The sequence below is a fragment of the Aythya marila genome (genome assembly GCF_965140915.1).
Source record: "Aythya marila genome assembly, chromosome: 14".
NCBI classification, from domain to species: Eukaryota; Metazoa; Chordata; class Aves; order Anseriformes; family Anatidae; genus Aythya; species Aythya marila.
In genome coordinates, this window is record NC_139055.1 from 9,981,852 (window position 1) to 10,009,380 (window position 27,529).

At 43.7% G+C, this 27,529-nt stretch overlaps 1 long non-coding RNA gene across 1 annotated transcript in view; it reads left to right on the forward strand.

Annotated features, from left to right (window-relative positions):
* Positions 1–27,529, forward strand: part of LOC309883595 — a 213,054-nt gene that overhangs the window by 65,337 nt on the left and 120,188 nt on the right. Inside the window, exon 3 of the long non-coding RNA XR_014318484.1 lies at positions 6,831–6,913. This is a non-coding gene — a long non-coding RNA (uncharacterized lncRNA). The remainder of the gene's footprint in view (positions 1–6,830; positions 6,914–27,529) is intronic.

Sequence of the window (27,529 nt, forward strand, 5' to 3'; positions counted from 1 at the left end):
CGTGAAGGTGGCCTGAGGTAATGTAACTCTTCTCAGCAACAGCTCAAGAGCTGATCAGAGGGGATTTGAGTTGGTAGTTGGTGGTTCCCTGTCACATTTAAGCACTCTGATACACACAACAGCAATTAATTAGGAGCTTATTGTGACCAGTGAGCCTTTTTTTTTTTAAATCAATTCTAGGAAGTTCTGAAGCTGGAAGGGAAGCTTCCTGGAAGTGTCATCCTGTCAGTGACAAGCACACAGCGGGAGAGGGAAGAAGCCTGCATGTGGAGGCTAAAGCTGGGCTGGGTCATGGGCTGTAGGAGTAGGAAGGGCTGGGGCCTCATCCAAGGCAGCGAGGTTCAGCTCTGAGCATCAGCAGGAGCCAAGTCACCCCCTGCAGTGAGGAGAGGCTTGGGACGGGGCTCCAGCATGGTGCATGGAGGGAGTTTGCCTTGGGCTCATTGTTTTCTGGCTTAGGGGAGTGTTAAAACCTGTGGAGGGATGGGGACTGGGGGAGGGATATGCCTTGCAGGATGGGAGGTGGGAAGTGTTTAGACTATATTGCAGTAGGGTCATAAGCCTAGGTTAAATCTGGAGCTGGAGAGACTTTTTTAACATCATAGAATCGTTTAGGTTGGAAAAGACCTCTAAGTTCATCACCTTGGCTGGGTTTTTGGAGAAACAGATATTTACTGGAGAAAGTTCCTTTCTTGTGGCAGTTTTTGTTTCTGATGAATCACTGAATTGTTCTGCCAGCTTTCAAACCTGCCCTCTATTTTCACTTTCCCCAGCTTTTGGAAATCTGTTCAGCATTAAGAGCAGGGATTGTATTCTTTCCTTCCCGTGGTGAAGGAGCACGTGTGCATGCGGTCACATCGTACAAATTGCCAGCACAATGCAAGCAGTGCTGTATTGCACTGAAATGAGTCAGGCTCTGCCCCCATAGCAAAGCAGGTGTCCTGCAAGGTGCCTACACTTGCAGGAGACCTCACCTCTTTAGTCCCCAGAGCTGTGCCGTGCTTTGAAACTGGAAAAATACCTCTTCAGTACTGCACACCAACTGGATAACTACACATCTTCAATTTTTATTGTCGTGTTCCAGTGTTGAAGCTACCTGGCGAAAGGACTGCTACTACCAGGCATCTCTTGGCTCTTGCTTGGCCACTGGCTGATGTCAAGCAGAGAAGGGGACCCAAAGGTACTTCCTACCAAGACCTCAGCTTCTGAGCACCGGGGATGCTGGACGTGGGGAAATCCAAACTCTGGCTGCCTTGTAACATGGTGCCTGTGGGATATAAGCTTTCAACATCCTGCAGACCACCGTTTCCCTCCTCCAGGACAACATAAGCCTGATTTCTCTTGGTTTTGCTATCCCTATTATTATTCTTATGCCAGGTGAACTCAGAGGCTCTGCCACCAACCATGCATTAGAAATGGTCGCTGTTCCTTGTCAGGGTCTAATGCTGCAATCGAGGGCAGGTCACTTAAACCTGTCAGTGGGTTTGGGAGGGGGGGACAACGTGTGTGTATATTCTCTAGCTCACGGAGCTTAATAATCCTGTGGAAAGGAAGCTGTTACAGGATGCTTATCATTTTTTACCTACTAACTCATTTTCAAGCAAAACTGGAAGATTTATGCCCATGAGATAGCCTGCAAAGTTCAAGTGAAGGGGAGTGGAAAGAGCAACCCTCAAACTTTTCATAAGTCACACAGAAAAGACCTGAAAAAATCCTCTGGCAAGGGATGATGAAAGAGCCTCATGGTTTTGAAAAGTTTTTTTTTCCTAGGGTTAAAGTCTGCCTGCTGCAGAGTTAGACTTTCTCCTGCTCGGAAACCATGTAAAAGTTAAACAGTTCAAGAGTATTTGCTGCTGTAAATTGTTATCCAGAATCCTGGTGCTCTTGGCTGTCTATGTTTTATCTCTTATTCATGTCTTTTCCTTCAATATTTAAGGTCATTTTCTGTTTTATGGCATGACATAAACTGATAACAAAACCCTACAGCCTCAATAGTTACTTTAACCACTTATTTTCTTTTAAACATTTTGTCTTGCCAAATTATTGAGTCAGCTGTAATGACCTTGATGTAAACATGTACTTTTGAACTTATATGAGGATCAAAGGCAAAGCAATGTTAAATGGAGGCTGGAATCTGGAAATGACCCATGCAAAGTTGGCATCTGTCTTCCCTCTCCTTTCATTCATTTTTGCAGTGTGGAGCCCAGAATAAATTTGCTCATTTCAAAAGTGAAGAAAATGATTTTTTTTTTTTTTTTTTTTACATTTGCTAGTGCTGCAAACACTATGGTGTCTGAGCAATGGTCTGCCTCCTTTCTTGCTTTAGCATGGTCATCATCAAGATAAATCTTTCACAAGTGACACAGGCAAAAAGAGCTGTGCTGTTTATTTTCTGACCATTCTTTGCTTGGATTCTCTGACCAGAGTAAAACGCTAGCCAGGGAAAGTAGTAGATAGCTCTCAACTGCAGGTTGCAGTATTTCAGGAAGAACGCTTTGTCTGTAGTGATTCTTTTGAGAAAGAAGTAGGGGGTTCATCACAGACTTTTTTTATTCATTTCTAGATGAACAGAAGAACAGATCAGCTGTTTATCCCTTCTAAGAAGGCAGCCAAACCTGAACAGCCAAGTTAGAACTTTGCTGTGCTGCTCTGAAGAAATGAAGGATGAGTTGTGCTGGCAATGGAGGCTTTGATTCTAGTTTGTTCCAACTGTTGATGCTGGAATTGAGAAGGTTTTGGTAATTTATTAAAAGTGACACTTAGCTTTGCTTAAGATGACTTAAAATTCTAAACCAAATCTCTAGAAACCTTACTTGCTTCTGTGAGAACGTGCAGAGAAATAAAGTCCTTTTCAGAAGTGGTCTCTGATTTCATGGACCACCCTTTAAGTGCCCAGAGCATCTGCAGCTTCCCTTGGCTTCATCTGGAAAGGAAAGATGTCAGGGAAAAGCAGGCCTGCTTTGTCCCTTAGGCTGCACACTTGGAAGGTGGAGATGCATGAAAGCATCCTGACGTACTCTCTGGTGATGTGAGGGCAGTCAGGGCTGAAGCAGCACTAACAGTTTCCTGGGTCTCTTCCACTTTGTCTTGCAGCCTGCTCTTGTCTGGTGGTAATAACAGAAGCTATCTGGGGTCAAGGACAAGAGTGCTTTTCTCTTTTCAAAGAGAAACAAGTTCTCTTCCCCCCCCCCCCCCCCCCCCCCCAAACACCCTATGTTGAAATGAATGAAATCCCTGCTGTAACTATCGCATCTCCTTTACAGAGTTGTTGGGTTTCCAGTGAGTAAGTACCTATAAATGCTAAATCTTTAAGAAGTTAATTTTCCAGGCTCTTAGTGGCATTAAACAGTAGATAGAGTTTATGGAAACCTGATTCTCCAGCAGCTATAAATCCCTAACAGTGACGAAAAAGTTGCTGCCTTTTTTTTCCAGCCACACGGTCTTTAAAATATTAACAGGATTTTTTAAACTTTATTTGGACCAGCAGTCATTTTTCCAGCTGTTGAGCTGATCAACACTTCAGTTTTTTCTTCACTCCCAGCCCATCAGACACTTACATTTTTATTTTAGTTTTTAACAAGGAGGAAGTTTCGCTGACTACTTGGTCTTATTCCTAAAAATACATAGGAGTGTATTTAAAGGAGGCTTGTCACCATTGCCTGGATTGTACAGAGGTCCTCTCTTATCCCATGGGGCAACGCTTTGCAGGCATAAATACAGAAAAGAGGCTGCTGTCACTGTGACATAGCAATAAAATCCTTCATATTGTACGTGCAGTTCTGACATCAATGAGATCTGGCAGTGAAGATCAGATCTAAATCTTCTCAGGACGCTGCAGTCAGTCCATGCTGTGGCATACTGATGGGACAGAGAAGGCTTCTGACAGCTTTCCATTTGCCTTATGAGACCCTCTGCTTGCAGAACTCTTCCCTGAAAATGTTCTCCCCTCCTGGTGTTCTCTGCCACGTGGCCCCTTTCCTGCCTTTGTCAGGAAGGGTGATGTGTCAGTGTTGGTCAGAGTAGGGGAAAAGGACACTCCTGGGATCCTTGCCCCAGGGTATTCTGCAGCTTGTTAGACCCAGTGCAAGGAACAGCTTCACTCTACATACAGCTCCTGGTCAAAGGAACTGCTTGGTGTTGAAGGGAGATGTTTGTGTGTGTAGGGAAAATAAACCCTTGGGACTGGCTGGGATCCTGGAATTTCATAGTGCAAGGGAATTGTGTGGTGTTCATGCTTCAGGAACACCAAATTCTTTCAAACTGGGTCTGTGTTGATGTGCCTTTTGTAACAGCCACCGAGAGCTCTGCACACGCTGCTAGTGCTAGAGGAGGTGAAGGAGTAAAGGACTTGAGGTGAAGGGTGAGCTCAGACTGCGTGTTACTCCCTGGTGCTTGGCTGCAGTCGGCTCTGCAGTGTTAATGGTCCCATCATTTGCCTGTGAGCGTTTTATAGATCTATATTGATTTGGTTGTATAAAAACAATTAGCAAAGAGCATCGGTTACGTTCTCAGCTGGGGAGATTGCAAGGAGCAGACGAGGAAACCGGTGTCTGTAGTTCTCGCAGTGTTCAGCTCCTTTCTGGTTTATAAAAGGAGGTGTGTCAGGGAAATTGCATAATCTGGAACTTGAATTTAAAATGAATAGGGCTCACAGAACCAGATAATTCTCCTAAGGGAAAAATAAATACCCAAAGAAGTTAATGGCTCAGTGTTTTGAGCACATGTTACCAAAAAATGAGAGCTTGACAGCCATGGTTGGGTATGGCCCTTCTCTCCCCTGCCCAGCTCGGGGGTCAGAACATCTGATCATGGTCAGGGGGGTTTCTTGGAGCACTAAGCATACAGAGATGAAGGAGGTGTATCTTCTAGCTTGTTGGTGGGAAGGAAATAATGCATCAAGACAGTCACAGCCTGGGACCCAAGCCCCAGAGCTACCTGTGCCTGCTGGGTGCATTTCAGCTTTCAGTTATTGTAGAACAGGTTTAAAAATAAGCTGGCATTTACTGATGTGTATCTGTTAACTTTCTCCTTTCATCTCCAAGTGGATTCTTGGGCAGAACTCCCAAATTTCTTGGAGGAGGCCCTTCTTCACACCCTCCGATACTAAACACTTTGGGACCACAGTTCTGCATATTCTCACTCTCCTCTGGAGCCTGGTGCAGGACAAGAACCTGCTCTCCTTTGTTTAGTTGTTCTTAAAATCGGGCCATTTGTTTGGACTGTTGCCCAAGTATTTTTTACAAGTCCAGACTTCCACTCTGCCCTTGAGAGCTGCTGGTCGTCTCCCTCCCCTCAGGCTTTTGTTTATGTATGGCTTTCCCTAGCCTGGCTTTTGGGGGAGGGAGAAATACACGAGAAGAGCCGAAAGATCGTGATACAGATGATCGCTTGTTGTTTGTAAATGAAAAAAATCAGGTGGTCACCTTGGCCTAATGTCCAAGGTGTGTTTAACTAAAGGGCAGAACAGCTGACAATCGAAGTTCTTGTACAATAATGGAACATCAATCATTGTTTCATTCATGATTTTTTTTTTTTTTTTTTTTGCTGCTTCAGTAGAACTAGGTCAGGATGAAATCTAATCTGCCTATCACAAAGCCAGTGCTATCACAAGGTCGTTCCTTTCATCCCAGCTGGAAGGCAGGGTTACATCAGACAAGGTGAAATCGCTGAAGTCCATCTTCTACTATGCAGGGGTCACGTTCCAGATGGGCGAGTGGTCTGATTTGCTGCCCTGCCCTCTCTTCCCCATGGGGGCATCCTCTTCCCTTAAACCAGGGAGCAGAATTGTAGGCTTTGCCCCTGCTAGCAGAGCAGGGGATGGCTCAGGGATGTGACCGCAGCCAGGAGGCAGCTGGCCTGCTGCCTGTCTTGTGAGGTCGGTCAAAGCCGGCTGCTGCTGTGCTCTGCCAGGTGCCAGCAGACTCGGGCAGGAGCTGCTGCAGTTTTCTCAGCCCCTTGGAGCCCTCTCCAGAAGTCATGCTGTACCACCAGACCGCTGTCCTTTAGCTGTTGGGGATGCAGTGGCTGTGGAAATGACATGGGGTAGAACAGAGGAAACAGTTTAGAAAAAGTAGTTAGATCTTCATTTTCCAAGTCCATCGACTCCCAGATTCCCTCTCAGGAGGGAACACGTTGCTATTTTCTTTCTAATAAGATTCTGGATGACTTTTTTTTTCCTAAAGTGTCATGAGTAGAATGTGGTGTTGCAATGAGGATTTGCTGTGCCCAGTGTCCTCCTGAAGACAGATCTATCTGGACTCAGACAGGAGTTCCTGTAGAATTGCACTGTACATAGGGCAATATAGGCTTATGAACTGGCATTATTATTGCTGCCATGATATTTGTATGTCATATTTGCAAAATGCTGCCTACTCCTATTTTAGCTAGAACACACAGAATAAACATGGAAAATGAGGTTGCAATTTACTTCCAGACTTGGATGCACAAATAATGCTGGAATGATTCTTGACAAGTTTTGGGGCTGTGCCCTTTGTATAATACTTACATATCTTACTGGTGTGATTTCCACCTACCATAATTACAATTCCATGGTCCACTCCAGGACTGATGCCTGTAAATTGTTTTGAATGTATGTCTGAGTGTAAGCATGAGGACCCAAGGAGAGGTCCATGGTAGTTAAGCTGTCTGACAAGCAGCTGTTGAAGAGTACCAGGCGGATATTCAGGACTCTTTTGCTGCTGAAGTTGGGCAGCAGATTCAGAAATGAGGAAGAGGTCTGAAACTGAGCTTGAAGACTGTAATGAACCCAAATGAAAGCATAGTAAGATAGTAAGAAGCAATACAAACTTTGACATTTTTTATTTTTCTAGAGCTCACCCAAGGCACAAATGGCAGATGCATTCCACCTTCACTGTCCTCAAAATGAAGCAAGAAGTTCCATGTGGAAGTTAAGGTAAGCTGTATTTCCTTAATTACAACTGTGTAGTGAAATTCCTGATGACATAAATTAAAGGACCTGGGCAAGGAAGTTATGTTCTCTCTGACATGAAGAATAGGGCAAATGAACCAACTTTGAGACCTCTTTACAAATCTCTGCACATTGTTCTTCTGCTTTGCTGGTTCTAGTGGCAGTGGAATGGTGCCAGCCACGTGTCCATTACGTTTTCTCCTCAGCTATGCCTACTGAAGTTCCTGGCACTGGGGATGTAGTCCTGGCATTTGAATGCTGTGGAGTATCAAACCGATGGCCTTCTGCATTTTTGGTGATCGGACTGGGATGCTGTGCAGAACATCAGTCTAACTGGACAGAACTGGGCTGGATGGCTTTCAGAAAATAGTCTTTCATTTATATGAGAATTTGCTTAGCTTCTTTCTGGTAAACTTTCTAAGCCTGCACGATGATGAGAGCAGTTATCAGAGTACTGCAGTGCTTTTGTGATGACTTGCAATCCTTAGGACTTCAGTCTGTGGGAAAGAACAGACGAAGAGCTGTACTGAGTCATCCCAGAAGTGCAAGTAGTCCTAGCTTGTGTCTGGTTTGGGTCACAGCAGCTGTGTAAGGAGGAATCTGTAACACGTGGTACTTCCCTTGATGTTACCTTCCTAGCCTGCAATAGTCTGCAACTGAGGAACATTTTGAACCGGAGATTTGTTCTTCTCTTCCCCCCTCTGAGATCAGTGACAGCTGTGGGCTCAGTAACCTCTGAAACCCAGGCATTTCTATATTTACATGCCTAAATATAGATGTGTAGAGGCCTATGAGCCCGTGGGCACCATTGAAGTGGACTGGAAATTTCACATTTGCCTTTCTGGTGATTGGATCAGGCCCTATTTCAGGTAACCAGCTTGAAAAAAAAAATAAAAATGGATTAAGTGGCTTCTGCAAGATGGTTGAACAAATGGGACAAATGGTTGGCAAAGCTCAGGAGTTCTGGATTCCATTCCCGTGCCCTGACTGCTGAATTAAATTTGTTCTTGCATAGAAGGAGCTCATGCATGCAGCAGAGATTCAAAAGCATCTTAACTGCATCTACTCAAAGCACAATGCTGCAGAGTTATTTCTTGTTCACTGTTCTTTATGGTGGTGTCTAGAGAGCTTGTAGGATGTTTTAGTATGACTCCTGCTTGGTTAACAATACGGGCAGAGCCTCCACCTTTTGTGTTGATCCAGAGAAGGTTCATAATCTCCAGTCCATCTGTTCCTCCTAAGTGTGTATGTGTGTAACCAGTAGTAGAGATCAATACCTCTCTTTCAAACAGTAGCATTTAGAGTGGGGGAAGCAGAGAACTGTCAGAATGTGCTGCAGCAAGAAGGAGGTATCGCTTGGAGGTGTTTTCTGTGCAGGACACAGCTAAACTCATCTCAGGGAGATCAGCCAGTCTAGCAGTGAGCTGTGCTGCAAGTATGCACCAAAATCCCTTTCCCTTTGAAGCAGGGAGAGTTAAACCATTGACTTTATTGCAGTTGGGTTAAGCCTGTAAATAGTTTGTAATACTTGCATATTATTAGTTACTCTCATGGCTAGATCTAAGCATACTTGATCTCCAGAGGAATTTGACTTTGCATACAGTCAGGCATTCCTCATTTCACATTAGCTGGATAAATGCATGTGCAAAGAAGTGTGGGTTTGTCTTAGCCCAGTTGCTTCTTCCTGAGAGGGTGACGAATGCTCTTTTAGGAACTGGGTGAAATGCAGCATTTCTGAAAAAGCAATCTATAGTTCATCTCAGAACAAACTACGGCTGTGACAGCTGAGCAGGGAACGCTCAGGCTCTGCATAGGTTGAAATCTTTTATGATGTGGGACCGTTGGCATCTGCTGTGCATGTCACAGAACATAAGGACAGCAAGTGGGCGGTTCAACAGCTGGGATGGGAATTGGGGGTGGGGGGCATGGAGCGAGCTGTCATCTGATGGCTCAGAGCAAAGGGAACAATAGGGTTTGGAATACTGTAACTTAGCATGACTTGCTTCACAGTATATTGAGCTTATTTCAACACCATCTCATTTTTTCTTCATCGCCTCCTATTCCCCGGTACAATTGCACACTTTGCTTACTTCTGTCCTTCCACAGTCATGCATACAAACTTCCCTGTGGATTTATCATCAAGAAAAGCAGTCAGCAGGTGCACTTGGCACATCACGTGCAAATGAGGGTGCTACGATGCTAGTGCAGGGGTAACAGCCACAAGGTGAGGAGCTGGATGCTAACAAAAGGAGTATGCCGAGGTCTGGGGTACTTTGTGTATCCCTCAGTCTTCATGGGGAGAGACCACAAAGTTCAGCATTGGGTGGTTCAGCATGGTCCTGAGGTTGGAGGTGGTTCAATACACAGGAAAAGTTGTCCTGCTGTGACTTGACGGGAGAATGGCTTGGATAAGCAGACTTGAGATTTTCTTAGAAATGCTTTTAATGCTTGCAGTTGAGTTTTATCGCTCATTAAGCTGTTAGCCTGTTTTGATCTTTATTTCAACAAGGCCAGCTTGCTCTATCTTTATTATACGCGTGTCAATGTGTACATAGTCTGTGTTCCTCTTCTAAGAAATGAGTGAGCTGCATCTTGTCTGGGTGATATCTCTGGGCAAATTCCACACAGAAGGCATTGGGCAGCCACGCCCAGGGTCAGAATTGTCTCAAAATCACCAGGAGTGGGTTTTTTCCAGGGATGTATATGTGCAAATGTAAAATCTGAAGCTAGCCATCTTTATTCGCAGTTTCCAAGTACAAAGACTTACTCGTGTGGGTAGAAAATCAGGCTAAAAATAGACTTACCTTACCTGACCTTGCAAGTAAGCTTGATATCTAAGAATCCGTGGGAATGATCCCTGGGTCTGAATTTATTGCCTGTTGTGAGCTGAGCTGTTTCCCTGTCTGAGGGTAGTGCTGTATTGTTCTCTTAAGGGCTGCATGAGTCACGTCTTACGTGGGCTGTTTTATCACTCTAATTAGTCTACAGATTGAGAAAAGGAAAAGTGTACACAAAAGGACAAAGGCAAAACATATTAGTGGCCCTTGTAAACTTGTGAGGCACTCCATATGATTTTCTGGTTGAGAAATAAAACACTCTGAACTCCTTTCATCTAGGCTACAACGCTGAAATGTCGCTTCCATATGTCAGTGGTATAATCTACATAATGAACAAAGCTTCACAGATGGGCTGGCTGATGCAATGGACATTCTTTTCATAAGTTGCCCTCACTTTTATCATTTTTCTTTGGTTTCCCACAAGATGGGCTGAATATTGACAATTACTGAGCTATTACTTCCTAAGTTGCATAACTTATAAAACTGCTGCAATTCAGCGAGGTGGAATTTTGTTCCAGAATAATCAGTGGCACAAAATAGCCAGAGGAAAAGAAGGTAGACATTAAAAAGAGGGGGAAGAAGAAAAAAACACTTTAGAATGAGTGTCTTTAATAAATAAATCCACCCCGATTTTCTGCTTTCTTTTTTAACCAATGTCATTAAGTTAATGTTTTTTTTCTCCGTACAGTTTATGCAATGATACAGCTCTTCTGACTGCCTTGGAACTTCTTTGTGCCCTTGGCTTCTGAAGTTTTTAGAACTTGTTTTAGTTTTTATTACAAATGCTTTTTTTAAACTGAAGGCCTTTTAGGAATGCAGGAAAATATTTGTTTTGAAGTCCTGCTTTCACCTTCATTGCTTTCCTTGGCCAAAGATCACCACTTATTCAAATTCACAAAGTTCTAGGACTTCAGATTTTATTTCCGCAAGCCTCCTTGGTAGGTTGGAGATCAAATCCTTTCTGGTTCCTCTCTTAGCCTTTCTCCAAAGATGGTTGGTGGTGACGTGGTTTTAAACTCAGGCTCAGTCTAGCCTCCCAGTTATTGCTGGATCAGAGAAGGTAGAGTCAGAGGCTGAATTTACTATGACCATGCATCCAGGGCTTGGATGAGCTTTGTGGAAAACAAAAGTCTCGTTTGTATGAAAGAGGGCATTTTCTTTTGCTGTGTTACGAGGATGCATCGTCCCGGCCAAGAACCTGGAAGACATTAAGGTAGATGTGATTGTCAAACATTGAGCTTTTCATTTCTGTAAGGGACCAGCTGAGCTTGTAGTGTATGAGGTGGAACTGCAACCCACGAGTAGGTATGGAGGTGACATTTTGGTTATCCAGGAACAACAGTAAAGTGCAAGAGTTCTCATTTTGCATTAGCTACGTGCATGGGGAGAATATAAAACTTTATGTAGCGGTGGCTTCCAATAAAAGGAAAGATATCTCATTCTTGGAGTGAAACTCAGACACTCACCGGTCCAAAGAGTTTGCCTAAGGCCTCCCCAAACTCACAGTCTCCTTTTGTCTTTCACAGTTGCCTGATTGCTGGTTCTCCAGCTCTTACTCTGTCTCTCGGAGTACGTGTGCCACCCAGCTGAAGGTGTGACTGCTCCACCTCGTGTACCCATACCAACAACCGAGTAACCGCACTGGCAGAGGTCTAGGTGCCAAATATCTTCCCAATGTCTCAGGCAAACATGCTGAACCTCCCACTGCTGTCAGACATACTTTTATGCTGACTACCTTGGAGATGTCTAAAATAGTGGTGTTAGTACCGAATTGTACTGTAAATGCGTCCTCAGAAGTTCCTGCAGCTAGGATCAAAGCTGCACTGCTTCCAGTAACAGGGAAGTATGCAGAAAGCGTACTCTCTTCTCCAGAGACTATAAATATCCTTCTATATTTTTTCTTGATTTAAAAGAAATGCCAGTGCCTCAGCTTTATGCTGAAGCCATCCGTAAGGGTTTCTGTTCTATCTCTTGCTAGATTCTTTTCAGGTGTTGCATTAGATAAAATCTCCCCTCCTATCCACCTCTCTGGGACCGTCACCCCTGAGTGCCTCTTTCGCTGTTTTAGGTGTATTGTCCTGATACTTCTTTGGTGCAGAGCATGGAGTCTGTTTTTACAGGCTGACTGAAACAACTAGCTCAGGGACTCATAGGCAGCTGTGGGTTGAGCTAGGAACTGAGGCCAGGTCTCTTGAATCCCAGTAAAGTGCTCTGACCATGGTTGTTTCCTTCTTGCTTCTAGCAAGACCTTAATTTTCTTTCAGAACAACATTCTGCTGAAACAGTAGCTCAAACCCAGCTTTTAAAAACCTGGGTGCCAGCAGTGAGATGCACCTACTTATGTTGTCATATTAAGGACAATAATTTGGAAATGCTGTCTGCCCTCAGCTTCCAGAGTTGTACCTACCCATTCTCTCTGCAAACCAGGCCCTCTGTTTTGAACTCTAGTAGATGTGCTATGCCTTTACAGCTCATGAGGATTTGTAAATTTTGAGCCAGAATGAGGTCTGTAAGGGCTGCTGATGTCTTCTTGAACTTAAGCAAAAATGTCATTGTCAAAATTAATCACGTGCTTCATTCAGTATCTATGCTTTTGACCAATTTGAGATTTCCATGTGAAGGAAAGAGAAGGGAGGTTGTCTTGGACCCACCTCAGATAATCCATAGCTGGGGGTGGAAATGAGCTCCTGATTTATTTTTGGTTCTGTAACATGATGCAACTGCTGCACATGGAAAATAAGGCTGCATGTGTAGACTGAATGATTCCCAGTGAATATCCGTACAGTACTGTCCTTTTTTTTGCTTGCTCACCAGTGGTACACTGACCATAATTTCCTGTAATGTGTTTTAAGTCCAGGTTAGCAACTGATTTAACAGCTGTGAGTCTTCAGGCTTTTTTCACCTTTCTGGGCTTACTGAATACCAAATAATAAAATCAATACCTAGATTATATCAGTTACCTGAAATTAGTGAGGGAATACACACAATATTGTTATTGTCTCCCCGGCTGGATGAGTGTGTAAGCACTTCCAAAGCAAACACAACAGTAAACTTTGCTTTCCATAGGTGCTTGTGCCAGTAAAATCTGTTCTTTCCAAAGCTCATGGCAAGCTAATGCAAGAGGTGTGAGTGTGGAAGGGATAAATCTGTAAAAAATATTCAAACGAACGTTCCCATTATCTCTGTTTAGCTCTTCTGGATTTCTGCATTTCTATTGATTAGGATGATAACTGAGCATCTGATCTAGATGCCCGTTGTAGCCTGGCTTTATGCTTGTGTGCTTTCATGGAGGCAGCTGACCTGGGCAGGTTGTGCTGACCCCTTACTGCTGTGTTTCCAGTTCTAGTGCAGTGTCCTGGGCACACAGAATGGAGGGAGTGCTCCCCAAAACCCCAGCACTGCTGAGGTTGGCTGGGACCTCTGAAGGTCATAATGTTGGCAGGGACTTCTGAAGGTCACCCACTCCAGTCCCTTCTCCTCACCCAGCTCAAAGAAGGGATGACTAACGCAGGTTGTTCAGGGCTGCACTGAATATCTGCATGGACGGAGACTCCACGACCTCTTTGCAAAACTTGTTCTAGTGTTTGATCATCCTCATGGTAAAATAGCTTTATTTCTTATAGTTAAATGCAGTTTCCTGTCTTTTAATGTATCCGTTGCTCTTTGCCCTTTCTTGGGATACCACTGAGGAGAGTCTGACTATCCTCTGGACTCTCTCCATCCATGAAGGTATGTGTTCCTACGTGTGTTCTGCATTCCTACAGTTGTGCAGTTTCCTGAGTGCTCCAACATTCGTTTTAAAGTAGGTATTTTTGCTTTCTCAACTGGAGGGCCATTTCAAATTTTCTACTCTAAAGGCACAGGAACCAGAAGGATGATGAGGTTTAGATCAAAGTGGCTTCCAGACTTGTGCTCTCCCCTGCAGAACATGCTGCCTCCCACACTGACGGCTCTCCTCTGTGCAGAGATGCACACCTATGGCACCGTGTCATTATCACACCATAGCATTAAGCAAATGGTTTTTGTTCTACTTGCCCATGTGTACCAAATCCTCAGCGTGACGGAACGTCACATGCTGCAGGGGAGAAAAAGGTGCGTTTGCTTTTGTAGCTCATGCTGAGACACTGGTTTCATCTACCCCCTTCCTTTTTGTCTTTATGTCCTATGCATTATTATAATTCTGCGAGGGACAGAAAAATGTTGGCCTTCCTGGTTGGTTGGTGCAGTGGCAACTAAGAGAAAATAATAAAAAATAATCCTAATTAAGGAGTTATCCTCATGATTTGTGGTTTTATATACTGGAAAGCAGGCCAAGGCTGTCTGATTTCATTTCTGTAAAAGAATTTAACTCCAGTTCCTTGCCAGTTTATACCATTCCCCATGCCGGGCAGTAGATAATTTCTCATGGTCCCAAAGCTTTCAACAATACTCCATTATGTTTCATGACTCATAAATGGGCTGGTGCCCATGGAAAGCCATGTGTCTCAGTGCAGGCAGCACAGCTCCCCGCAGTATGTTTGAACTGATTTCATAGCCTCCAGACCTAGCATGGTTTATTATTTTCATGACTCGCTCCCTGTTCTCATTGTTGCTAAGACCGTGTTGCATCAGTAGCAGGAATAATATTACAGGCTCTGATGCGTTTCGATACGAAATTAAAAGCACAATATGCGGAGCTTCAAATGAATGCAGAAGAAACAAGATCAAACAAAAGACTGAACTAAAGTTCAGACCTAATAGCTCTTGGAGATAAGCAGCTCGTATAAACTGCAGAGGCGGCTGATAGATAAGCCGATATTATCAGGACCGATAGAGCTGCGGTGATTATTGCTGGATTACCTGTGTACTCAGGGCTCTGCTGATGGATGGAGCACACATCCTCTGTTAGACTGGCATAAAGCTGAAGGATTAGAAAGATATCGTGCATAGTCTTGCGTCTGCTCCTGCAACCTTTATTTGAAGGAGCTGAATCAATGAAGGCAACTGTTCCTTGCCTAATTATTATTACTTGCTGCTTTCAGCCGGTTCTGTGCTGTGCAAGCGTGTGTGGAGCCAGGGTCCGTACCTTTATACCTGAGTAAAGGTTGGGAGATTATGGTGGTGTGTTTACAGCTTTACATTTTATTAATGTCTGCGGATAAACTGCTGGCTGGCGTCTTTCCTCCGTATTTTTTAATCCTGTTGTGCTTTCCCGGGGTTTTGATTCTGTTGGCGTGGTCTCGGGAGCCCCGTGATATGGGGAGGGCTGTTTGGGGGGGGCGATTCGGAGCAGAAGCCAAAAGTGGCTCAGTTGAGGAGGGCTGAATGGAGCAGTTCTGTCTGCCGTCGCGAAGGCGTTTTGTAATAACTCGGCTCACTTAGTGAGACTGCTGCCAGGTACTGTCGCAAGCATCTGACTGTGGAAATAGCTGCTTGAGTAACAGGAACAATAGAATCTGGAGGAAAAAAAGCAGCAACAACAACAAAAAAAGATTTATAGTATTTCGTTTTGGTTTTGGTGGTTTTTGTTTGTTTTTTAGCGAACAAGTCAGTATTGCTCTATTTAGTTTGATTCATTTTCATATACTTATATTTCAGTATAAGGCAAAGTTTAGGTTATAAGTATTAAAAATTGAAGGCTTTAAAAAAAATCCTTTTCCTTCACATGTTTTCTTTCTGTCTCTAATGGAAGCATTTATTAAGTCATTAAAATTTTGATTTAAAAAAGCCCAGATTTAACCTTGAAAGAGCATGAATAAAGTATTTTAAATGCATGTTCTCATTGAACTCGCTCTTAGTTACATAATTTCCCATTTGCTATTCCATTTTTTTCCGATTTAGCCAGTTATCAAGTTTTTAACGTACATATTTATTTGAGAGGGCTGAATATATTTGGTCTAGTGAAAGAAAAGTATGTTCTATAAACAGATCTGTTCCTTCAGCAGAGCTTCATCTGTTTAGCTATTTTTTTGGAAGGAGCTGCAGCACTAACACTGGAAATGTGCTTGGTTTCTTGAAACAATCACTGGGCATTTGTACAGAAAACAGAGGCAAGTCAGGAAGCTTTAAGAAGCAAAGCATGTGTGGATCTGTTGTGATGCTTAATGATTCATTTAGTGCTCTGTGGTTAATGATTATAATGACTATATGTGGTAATCCCGCTACCACCCTCGCCTCCCCCTTTCTTTCTCACTCTTTCCCCCCTCCGAAATGGGCAAGCAGATAAAAATCCTGCAGCGTGCAGCGTCGAGGATGGGGTTACGCCGAGTGGCTGGCAGCAGGTGTGGCGCTGGAAGGGTTTGTGCCATTAGCACCCTCAGCAAGACTCAGCATCAATTTAGGAGCTGAGGCTTCCCGCAGCCTGGCCCACGCTTGTGGCTCCCGTTGGTTTTCTGCATGCTGCAACAGGGAAAATTCCCTGCTGGGGACCGGGCTTGATGGCTGCAAACTACAGAGGATGCAGTCCCTAACTGTAATTAAAAGGGCCTTCCTATTAGTTCATGCAGTTGGAGCCGAAGGACCTGGCTTGGTTCTCTGATGCTGAGGGAGGCAGGAGCAGTAATTAATTAGCTAGATGAACTTTCCCAGTGCGCAGAGTCTGGTCCCATGACCCTAGACGGGTTTCGTAGCAGAGCTGAGGGAAGCTTTGTTTATTAAAGCTTAAGGCAAAGGTACAGATAGATAGGTAAACGTTTGGGAAACAACCTAAAATCCTCGTGGAGTGCAGCAGCCTGGGGAACTGTTTACCCAGCTTTCATGAAGAATGCCCTCCTTCCATCCCACCTCTGACCAACTCCAGACTAGCCACCTGCCTAGACTTGCTCCTTGGGGATTTTTCTCTCGGTTCAAATGCAAATGCTGTGCCGATAGCTTGCTCGGGAGGTTGGCAGCTGCTTTACCCAGGGTGCAGTTTCGTGAACGTTTTCCCCAGCAGCAGAGGCAATTTAAAAGCTCTGCCCCACCTTTGGCCACTTGCTGCTGGCGCTAAACCGCACGCTTCATTGCCCCCTCAGCTGTGCTGAGATAGCTCTTTGCGGAGACATGAGATGAACCAAAATTAAAAATAAAAAAAAAGACCACCAAAACCCACAAAACCAAATCGCCCTGCTATCCAAAAGAACTGCCTGACCCAGTTTAGCTCATAGCCCTGCCACCAGTTGCATCAGCATGACCAAGCAGGAGGTAAATTGAGGTGCAGGGGTGGGAACAGGAAACCTGGGTCAGGAGGAAAGTGAGAACTTCTCCAACTCCATTTCTTCCTGGAGAAAATGGTTGTGTAATGACTGGCTGTGGTTGTACCGTACCAGATTGGTGCATCCAGAGGAACTAAACTGATGTAGGTCAGGGATGGGAACACAGTTACCTTCACTTCAAGCACAAGATGCAGGATTCACACCAGCTTTGCTGTTTTATTTCAGCTTTACGCTGGTGGCAAAAGGATGGGGGAATACTTGAACCAGCATACAGCTAGCATGGTGCAGGCAGGTGATATTTGATCTGGCAGAAAGCCTGCTGGTACAAAGTTAACATGTTGAAATGTTTTGAACAAATTTGAGCCAACACAGCTCGTAGCCATTCAGCATTGTGCCTGTGTGGCTGTGGTGCTCTTGGTCAGGCAACGAAGCAGATTCAGTGTGTTTGAAGTTGTTTGAAGTCGGTGCTGTTCCATGCCTCTCTGTCATCAAAATCTGAATTAAGAGTGCGAACACTCTGGTACAGCCCACTCAGCTTCCAGCAGAGATCCCGTGAGACCTTCAGACACTTAACTGAAGCAGCAAGCAGACTTACAGACAAGGTGCTTCTCTCTGGATACAAGCTCCGAGGACAGATTTGCCCTGGTTTGTGCTGTCAGGGTTTGGGATTCCTAGGTCACAGAGGGAAGGGAAAAAGCAAGCTGCCCGCCCAAAAGCTGAGGAAGGTGAGAGATGCAGCTGCTTCTGTTCCTGTGGTAAAGCTCAGAGAGAGCAGGTAGGCTGAAAATGGGAGTATGTACTGCAGGTAATGCAGACTTAATGCTCTCGACCAGTAGATTTTGCACAAGTAGTTTATTCATTTATCCAGAACACAGGCTTTGCATCCTCTTTGAAAAGTGTTCAAGGAAGTCTGGTTGCTTCTGATATTCCACGCGAGGCTCTAGTTCTTGGCCTAGCTCTGAGCTGGCAGATGTGAATGAAAGCTACTTCTTGGCAGGAAAGGAAGGCTTGGTTCTGATGTCCATCAGGACCAGAGCCTCTCCCACGAGGCTGCTGCTGAGGAGATGTAGAGCCGAGGGTGGCCAGACAGTGGCTGTTAGAGCAATTACTGCCATGGATCAGATTTGTTCATGTAATGAGTTAATGCCTAAATAAAATTAGACAGAACCTAGTTAAAATTGCGTGCTGTGTCTGAGAAGTGATATAAGCCGATGCCTTCAGATCCTCATTGAAAGCTGACTTCTGTCTGCAGAGGCTGTGGAAATGTGAAGTGCTGGCTGCCTGTGAGTTCCTGGGTTATTGAATAAATGTCAAACCCAGTGAAAATGCAGGCCCAGACATTCAAACGGTCTGGGGTGCACAACTGGCAGAATTATTTCTGAGCATGTAATGAGGAGATATGTGCAAAAAGTTAATTAGGTGCATTTTCCTGAACATTACCTGGTATATACCCATAGTCCCAGTGCTTGAATAGGCAAGTCTAATGTGTGAGTGTGAGCATCGGGCCTGGCAAAGTATCTTTATGATGATATTTGGACATGCAAGTCAACACACAACTACTTTTGTTTCCCTTTTCCTCTACTTTTTCATGATTAGCTAAATGTACCTAGAGGATGCTTTGTTTCCCTATGGCTCCCTTCGCCTCATTCAAACAAACTTAATATGCTTTTCTGGACAGCAACCAAGTTTATATTTGTGCCAGCACCCCAAGCTTGTGCTGACTTGTTCCGTTGTGGCAATAACTGCTAATGAGTGCAAATGTGTTCCTGGAAAACCCTTGACGCTGGAGAGGCATCTCTGACTGGAATGATGCTCCTGGCTATGGAATAGCTGAACACCTGTTCCTTGCTCAGTGCAAAAAAAAAAAAAATACAAGAGACCCTCAGGAGCTCTGCTCCTTTTTTTTTGATTTTCAAGTGCCCCCTGACTGCAAGGCCTGCTGTTGAATCTCAATTTTTTTTTTTTCTTAATTGCCACATTCCTTTATCAGCTCAGCAACAAGCCCTGCTCTTCTGTTCTTGCATGCAAAGGGTCGTCACGATGCAACAGATGGAGCTGAGGGTTGACCATCAAGAAACAATTCCTGCAAAACCCAGAAGGCGGTGGGAGGAGGAGTGATATTTGGAAGGCTGTTTGGCTCGATGACAGGAGGGTTTTTATGTTCCAGGGCTGACCTGTAGTTGTGCGAGTCCTGCCTGATCAAAACTGAGAGTTGGGCTATATTTATTGCTTAAGCATATTTATTACTTGCTTGTAGTAGGTTTTCTTTTTTTTTCCCCAAAGTTTTTCATCACTGCTGTCACCGATGGTGCTGTGCTAATAAATATATTCATGTAGAGAGACTGGATGTCATTGTTTTTCTATCAAGTCTCACAGTTCCTTCTTTGAATAATTCTCTTCCTTGTCTTGGCCAATGTACCAACCTGACCAAGTCATTTAAAACCTGATTTTAAGCAATGTGGTTTTGCTTCATTCCTTTCCCTGTAGCTATGTTGAAATATCAAATCACCATAAGCCCATATTGGCCGACTGAAGAGTGCACTTAGGATGGGTTCAGCCTGTAGTAGTTTTCCCTAGGTACTGTTGATGTTAACCAGGACAAAACCAACCTAGGAGTCCACTCAGGGGCACAGGCTGCTGTGGCTGAACCCATCAGGGTTTTGTTGTGGCAAAATAATTAGGAGAGCTTAGCCCTTTCACCATCTTCCTCCAATACTTAGAAAAGCAATAGGGAGATCTTTCAAAAAACCAAAGATGCCCCCACCTGCTGAAGAGTCTTGTGTGTAGTGCTCAGCTCAGTGTGGCCCACTGGGAGTAGTGGTGGCTGATAAATGCTCATCTTCTGTCACCTGGTGCTCACAGGAGCTCATCAGGAATGGATTACCTGCAACAGAGGATTTGGGTCAGATGTGCCCTATCTCAGTGTTCCCAGGTTGAATCTCTTCTCGATGTTTGCCCCAGGCTTTCCTCCAAGTGATGTCCCTTCTCTATTGCCATGGTGATGAGGCTGCTGAAGACCATGGAGGGGCAGACCTGTGGTCCTGCTGCCATAACCTGCTCCTCACCACAGAATTCAGCTGCCACCAACAGTTGTAAAGCCCCATCTCTTCTGCTGAGGCCATGGGGGTCTGTTCAGCTTTTTGGGAGCTGGATCTGGGGACGATGAGAATGGAAATGGGGGAGAAAAATACCCCTGAACAGCTTGATTATCGTCTTTAGGAGACAAACAGAACTCACCAAAACAACAGGACCCAAACCCAAGGAATCAGGCTGCCAGCTAGTGTAAACTGGGCTTGTTCCTAGCAGCTGAGGAGCTCGCCTGTCTGCATAGAAGTTCACCCTTGGCTCTTCCTTTCTGCGTTTATTTTGCCATCTCTGTGGTGACTTTTTTTAAGCAGTGTACAAGTCGCATCACCTTCAGCTTTGAAGGTTTTATGGACACAACATAATTGGCTTCCATCCCTCCCCCCTGAAACCTTGAAGGGGATGAATGTTAAAGGCCCTTATCTCTAGATTCCTTTGGCAGCTATGGTCCATCTCAGGGATCCGTAACTCCTCCAGGGCTGGGAACAAACAGTTCTTGACTGTTTTCAAAACCTATTTGTACCAGGCACTTCATCATTTTGACTTTATGATACATTTGTTCACAGAAATATATAGAACCATTTTAATAGCTTCAAGCTGTTCTAGGTTGACCTACCCTAGCAGGTACTGGCAAAATATGAACCTATTGCTTCATTAGCTGTTCATGAGACCTGGATGGGACAGAGGAGTGGAAATGAAAAATGGATTTTCCTTTCTTGGGTACTGATGTAACTTAGAGTACGGAGAAATCTTAATTGATGGCTTACACAGGAAGAATTTAAGGTGTCTCAGCCCAATTTCTAGGGAGCTGAAGGTTTTTATAAAATAGCTGCCTTTACCTTTTTCAGCTGTGTGGAGGGACATATAGATTTTTTTTTCTTCCTATTCTGTCTTCCTTTGCCAGAAACAGTTGATTAGAATAATATTAAAAAAAAAAAAAAAAAAAAAAAAAAAAAAGAACAGCTGTTTCCAGTGATTAGTAATGGGGTGGAAGGGAGGCAATTGTTCAGGACATTTTCCAAGCCTGGAAAAGGTGCATTTATTTATTTATTATCTCTCTATTGTCAGAAAAACGTGTTTCCAAATGCATGGGAGTGGGTGGATTGAGGCTGGGGCTGGCCCCACTGGCTGTGTCATAGCAAGGACTGGCCTTTGCTACGGGTGGTTGGTGACAGGGACCCAAGTGCCAGCCCTGCATGCCCTGCTTTGCAGCCACGTAACTCGGGAGGAGAATAGGTTATTTATGTAGGGTCCCTCATTTTTAATTAGGGAGGTCTTCTACTTCTTGAACTTCAAAGCTGAGGGCTGCTTTTGGGCAGGGTCTGCACTGAAACTTTCAGTCCAGGTTTCTGTCAGCCAATATTCCTGTGTGAACTTAGCAAATAGGCTGCAATTTCTGTGTGAAACGAGATTGATGCAGCTATGTTTGAAGGAGATTTTGAGAGTGATCCTTGAGCACAAGCAGTCAATATTTGTACACTGCATAATTAAGCTGTTCTCAGTAGAAGAATTATCTAATAGCTAACACACTACAGCTTGGAAGTGGGAAGTCAAATACTTTTTGCCTACTGTTACCTTAGTTACTCTGTCTATACATTAGGGATAATTCGAGAAACCCCTACAACAGACCTGGGGAGTTGTTCAAGTGTTAATAAATGTTTGCAGAGCTCTTCAAAGTTTTGATTAAAGTGATTGTGAAAATGTGAAGTGTTAAAATCTATTTCTAGATTTGGCTGCTGTGAAAAGGACTGGAATAGACGAAGCTGAATCTTGGTGCTGAGAAACTACTGAAAGCAGAATTTAAAAGAGAATGGTTATATGTTAAACTGTAACCACGAGAGATTTTATATATTTAAAGAAAGGCAGATCCTGTGATATTGACACAATATGTCAGGCTTTTTTTCCAGTCTGCCAAGCCAAACTACCCAATTTTCTGGCAGGGATTCTGAGAAATTTACTCTTATCTTCTACTTAAAATTTGCTTAATTAGTATTATCCACAGTGGACCAGCAGAAGCACAGACATAGATATCTCCCATAGCAGCAATTCAAAAGTAACATTCATGGGGAAAGGGAGTTCACAAACAGAAGACATCATCTCAGAATTAGAGCCGGAACACCCCTTCTCCTGCCCTGTGTGTGTTTTGTTTTTGGTTTTGTTTGCTTGCTTTGTTTTTGTTTGCTTTTCTCTTCTCTAAATTACAAGCCAGGCAGTGACTGTCTACCTCCTTGTAGCTGTATAGTGCCCAAAGAGCCCTGTTCTTGGCCTTTTGACAGTGCTGTTTTAAAAACATTTCATAATAATAAAGCTTCCAGTGTTAATGGTAAGGCAAGAAGACTTGACTTTTCTCAGCTATAGCTGGCTTGCATCCTCCTCTTCAGTAGCCAGTGGTAACATAGACCCTGTGCCAAGTTGTAGCATCGGTTCCACCCAGACAGCCTTTGGACTGGAAGGGAGGGTAGGCAGGCTGGTGTAGCTCTACTATCACCAAACTGGAAAAGAAAAAAATATGATTTATTATTATTATTTTTAAAATAATACCATCTATATTCTTTTTGAGAGGCTAGACTTAATAAATCTTTAATAATCTGCATAGAAATCTCCAAGCCAAGTCACAAACTTAAGAGGACAGGTGGGGGCAGAGATGTTAGCAGAACAAAGTGGCTGAGTTGACCAAATAAACTTATGCAATTATATCTAAGAGTGGAGCTATCTACGTAAGTGAAAAATGAAGAGTATTTCTGTCACCCATGGCTTGGTGCAGAAATCAAAGCGAGGAAACTCAATTACCATTACAAGCAAGAAACCCCAAAGTCTGGCATGTTCCAAGAAGTTCAAATACACTCTGTCCTGGCTGCTGGGAATTGAAGCAAACATCTTAGGTGGTTTGCATGTCATGCCAGACAGCCCTCCCAACTGAAAACAGGACTACTCCCTACCACGTGGAGAGGCAAACTATCAAGGAATGATTTGTAATCAAGTGGAAAGTGTTTTTAGCCAGAAGGATGGTGATATGAATGGTGCTGTCAAACTGGAGGAGACTTTAGGAAGGCAAATCCCAAGCTGTGATGAGGGAAGTCAGCCTTAACTCATGCTGGCAGAAATTTGCCCTTGAAGAAGGTGACCCTCCTATTAGGGCTTTCCACAATAAGCTTCTGTACTGCAGAAAAAGTTACAGCTCAAAGTTACAGCTCAGTTGCCTTTCACTAGTTCTTTTCTGAAAGTATGTCCTCTTCTATTAAATGCAGGACTGGTACAATAGTGGTGTCTTTGTGTCGGTATCATGCAGATCAGGTTAATGACATATAAAAAGAATCCCACTGAGAGTTGCCTAAGGGTTGCCTGCACATATACTTCTAATGATTTACAAAGCTATGTTTTTATTTTTATTTTTCTTAGACCATTTTTAACATTCCTAAATATTTGGACAGTGGCTCAAAAGTTGTAGTTCTAGTCAGCTCCCTCCTGACATCAATTAATCAAGGAGGCTCAGTTGAAAAATATGGCATAAGACAACTGAGTAATGAGATTCTAAATTGATTTAAATGAATGGATAAAGTATATAAGCATAAATGGTGATTATGTAGCAAATATCTTTAAATGCAAGCTCAACTTCAGGAAATATCCAAGTTACACCAGGATGAGCAAGAATAACTCCAAGACTTACTAGTTCGTGGAAAGTGGGGAATCTTCTCATGAAAGTGGGGAACTTCCCCATTGTATTAAAATAAAATGAAGAAAAAAAATGCTGTGACATACCTAGGTGGAATACACATGCAGTGACAAATAGGTAAGTCAGAGATTCCTAAGATATCTGTAGATAGTTTTCATCATTAATTTCATTAGTACAGCAACTTTTAAGCTTGGGTGAAGGGTAAAGTTTTGAAACTTTAAGTCTACGGGGGAGTGATTCACCTGAGCAAATACTGAGATCTCCATCTGTGCTCACTGTCTAGACTGCCGTTACAGTCAGCGAAGAGAAAACAGGCGTTTCTAGGGCATGATTTGTCGTCTTCTAAAATAGACATCTGGGATATGTCAGGCAACTGCTTGGAGATGGTAGTCCAGAGATGACTTAGCAGTATGGAAACTTGTGAGCCAGAAATTTGTCTTCTGTAACTCAGAACTTGGTTATGAAAAGTAGTTCTTTTCAGTGCCTATCTTGAGAGCCATAAAGCATGAGGCTTCAGAAGCATAAGCTAGTCTGAAGTGAAAACCCTTACTGAGGACTTCACCAGAGGGTAAGAGTTGCTTCCTGAGCATTGACTGTCATGGAAGTCATGGTGCAGTTAGCCCATCTCTCATACCATTTTGAAAAACCTCCTCCTGCAGGGTAAATTGCCCTTCAGTGGTCGCTTAACAGCTGACTTTTAATCATTGCTTCCCACAGAAAGTGTTATCCATGTAATTATAGATGATTCTGTCAAAATCAGCCAGAGGAGGGCACTTTTGAGCTATGGGAGACCTTCTCCAGGCCACTGGGGCCGAAGGTGCTGCTTGTCCCATTAGTTCTGTTTGTTGGACATTTCCTCAAAATCCTCTGGTAGTAGGCTTGGATCAGTGTCAGCCCTTGACACAGGTGTTGGTGGGCTTCTGTCCGTTTCAGACCTTTTATCCTGTTGGTTTGTCAGTTGTTGTTGTGTCTGTTAGGATGTAAGAAGACCCAGTGCTTTGTCTATGGAGGACGATGGACCTGTGCTGCAGAGTTTGGGTGCAGATGAAGGCCTTGGTGCCTCAGTGTCAGGCCCTGGGTGCCAGGAGCTGGTCCTTTAGGAGGTGTCTGGCCTAGCCAATGTCCTGGGATGGCTCTGTAACAATGGGATAAGACCAGGGTACAAGCTTGAGGGCTGCCATACAACCAGCTGTTACGGTGTTAGTACCCTGGTGGCAAGCTTATGGCCTGGCCCAGTTGTTGCTCCATCAGATGATGCCCAAATGTGCTTGGAGCTGGTATGGCCAAAGGCTGTTTTCATTTTTTGCCATGATGCACTTTTTTCATGTGGAACGACATCTAGCTCTGGGGACAAGTCACTCAGCCCCAGCACCAGAAAGCAGGTCCTAGCCTTTACAGATTCACAATTTAAGCATTGCCTTGAAATTCATCAACTTGTGGTGTTTGGGAAGCGAGGGCCCTGTCACGTCAAGTGCTTGGCTTCGTTTGGAAAACTCTTCCCTTGAAAAGGTCGGGTCGCTACATTGCATAGCAGCGAATTCGGAGATCTGCTTAGCAGCCGTTCTTACAGAGAACTATTTTCAGGGAAAGTATTTAAAACATTAGCAGAGGGGGGTGGGGTGAAAATCTCAGGGAAAGTAAAATCCGTACGTATTGTACATATGTTTGCTCTAAAGAGTGGGTGACCCCTGCTGAGTTTCTTGGCAGTGAAAGCCAGGCCAATGAGGACATCACCAGATGGGTTCATTACCAAGGCATTTTCATTATCACCCCTTGGGGCCAGCCCCTCGTCGTCCTCCTGGTCGGAGCATGGGAAGGAACACTCTGTTCCCAGTCCATGGAGGTATGAGAACACAGGGGGAAGTGCTTGTTTCTGGGACAAAAGCTGTGGTGACTGATCACGCCACACAAGTTCACGTGAGACGCTGAAGGCCAGTTTGCTGGTCCTGCAGCCCCCCTCTCTCAGCCTATATATGTAAGTACACACGAGTTCAAATGTGCTATTAAGATCCAGTAAGTGCCAGTGAAAATCTGGTACATCTCAGATGAGGTTACCCTGGCATGACCCTATCAGTACGTTAATTCCAGAGGAGCTCACTGGAACTTATACAAAGACAACACGAGCAGACAGAACATAAGAACATAAGCAAACCAAGTAAATCTTGGTTAATCCAATCTGCAGGAATTCCCTACTGAAAATGGGCTAATGCCTTGAATTTGTTCTGACTTATCTTACAATGGCAGTTCTCTAAGAGCAGGAAAATGATAATTTTCAACACTAGGGCTCCTTTAAAAACTGCATTTGCTGAAGCAAAGACGTGAAGTTAAATTGATAGTGTTTTAGCTCTTTCCCAGAGAATTGTTATGCATTATGCAGACTCTTATTTTTCCTGAAATTTGTTACTTGCAAACATTAGTATAAGGTTTTGCCTCCCTTGGTCAGGCTGTAAAGGCTACTTCGGTGCAAAAGATTGTGGTGTTTTTTTTTTTTTTTTTTTTTTTTCAGCTAGTATAGTGTTTGTTTGTTTGTTTGTTTGTTTTTCTCCCCATCTAAGTGTATGTGACTCTGAAATTCTGGAATAGTTGCTCTGAATTGGAGTGCGTGAAGGACCATAGATGTGTCGAAGACCTATTCATGATTGTGAGTTAAGATTTAGTGACGTGGGTAACCTCTTTCTGCCTCAAGCAACCTCGTACACTGTGGAGGACTTGTGTGCTAGACTTGGAATTGTGTAGAGTGGAATTTCTATCACCTCTTTCCCAATTATCATTGTTTACGCATGAAGCCACCTGTCTTCTTGGTACCTTGCCATAGTGAAAAGAAGTTTCTTTCCATGTTCCCAAGAGAAGGAGAAGGCTGGTGAAAAAAGGAAGGCATTTTGACATTTATGAAGAAAAAGCAAATACATATTGCAACAGACCCGGAAGGGTCAGAATGGACTGAATGTTCCTAAACCTTTATGGTAATTTGCTTCAGTAATTTCCATCATAATTAAGAAGCTGATACTGAAGCCATTACTGCTATGAGTCAGGCTTGCAAGATCTGCTTCTACAGCACACATAGCTGCAGGCTGCCCATATTCAGCCTTTAAATGTTATTAATTTAGAAACGGTTACTAGAAGTATGTCTGTTAAATGCTAGATTTAGAGCAATACAGATATACAAAGCTGATAACAAACCCCAGCTGTGGGGAAATGTAGGATTTTTTATGCACACCTTAAGTCTCCACAGCCACCTTTGCCCCCAGGAATATGTTAGAAAAATCTTGAGGGATTTTTTTAGGATGTTGTGTTCTGTTTTTTCCCCTCCTGCTGGCTTTGCCTTTCCTGTAGTGTGGATGTGAGGGAGCGAATCAGTGTTCAGACTGGTGAAGGCAGATGTAGCAAGGGTCACCTCTTTCCCATGCTTATTATCTGTCCAAACCAGTGTTGCTATCTGCAGCCCATGTCCTCTTCCATGAGGGCCGTTGGATACTGAGTGCTTCTGAAAGCAAGCTGTTTTACTGAGGTGCCAAAACAGGGATGCAGGCTGTGTTTTCCCTTTGAGTATCATGGAACTGCTATTGGACAGATGGTTGATACAAACAGATTTCAGCCTCAGAACTGTTCACAAGTTGTCCCCTTGAAAATTTGCTAGTCATTGTTTCTTCTCCAAGACAAGATGACTTATTTATTTATTTATTATTATTATTTAAGCAGGAGAGTAGGAAATAGTGAATAATAGGGGTTCTGTTTCAACTGTCAACTCCCTTCATGACCCACAGATCAAGTTGTTGGTAAGAAGAATGGCAATTACTCTGAAAAACATCCGTTAGAGTGAATATTCACAAACAGC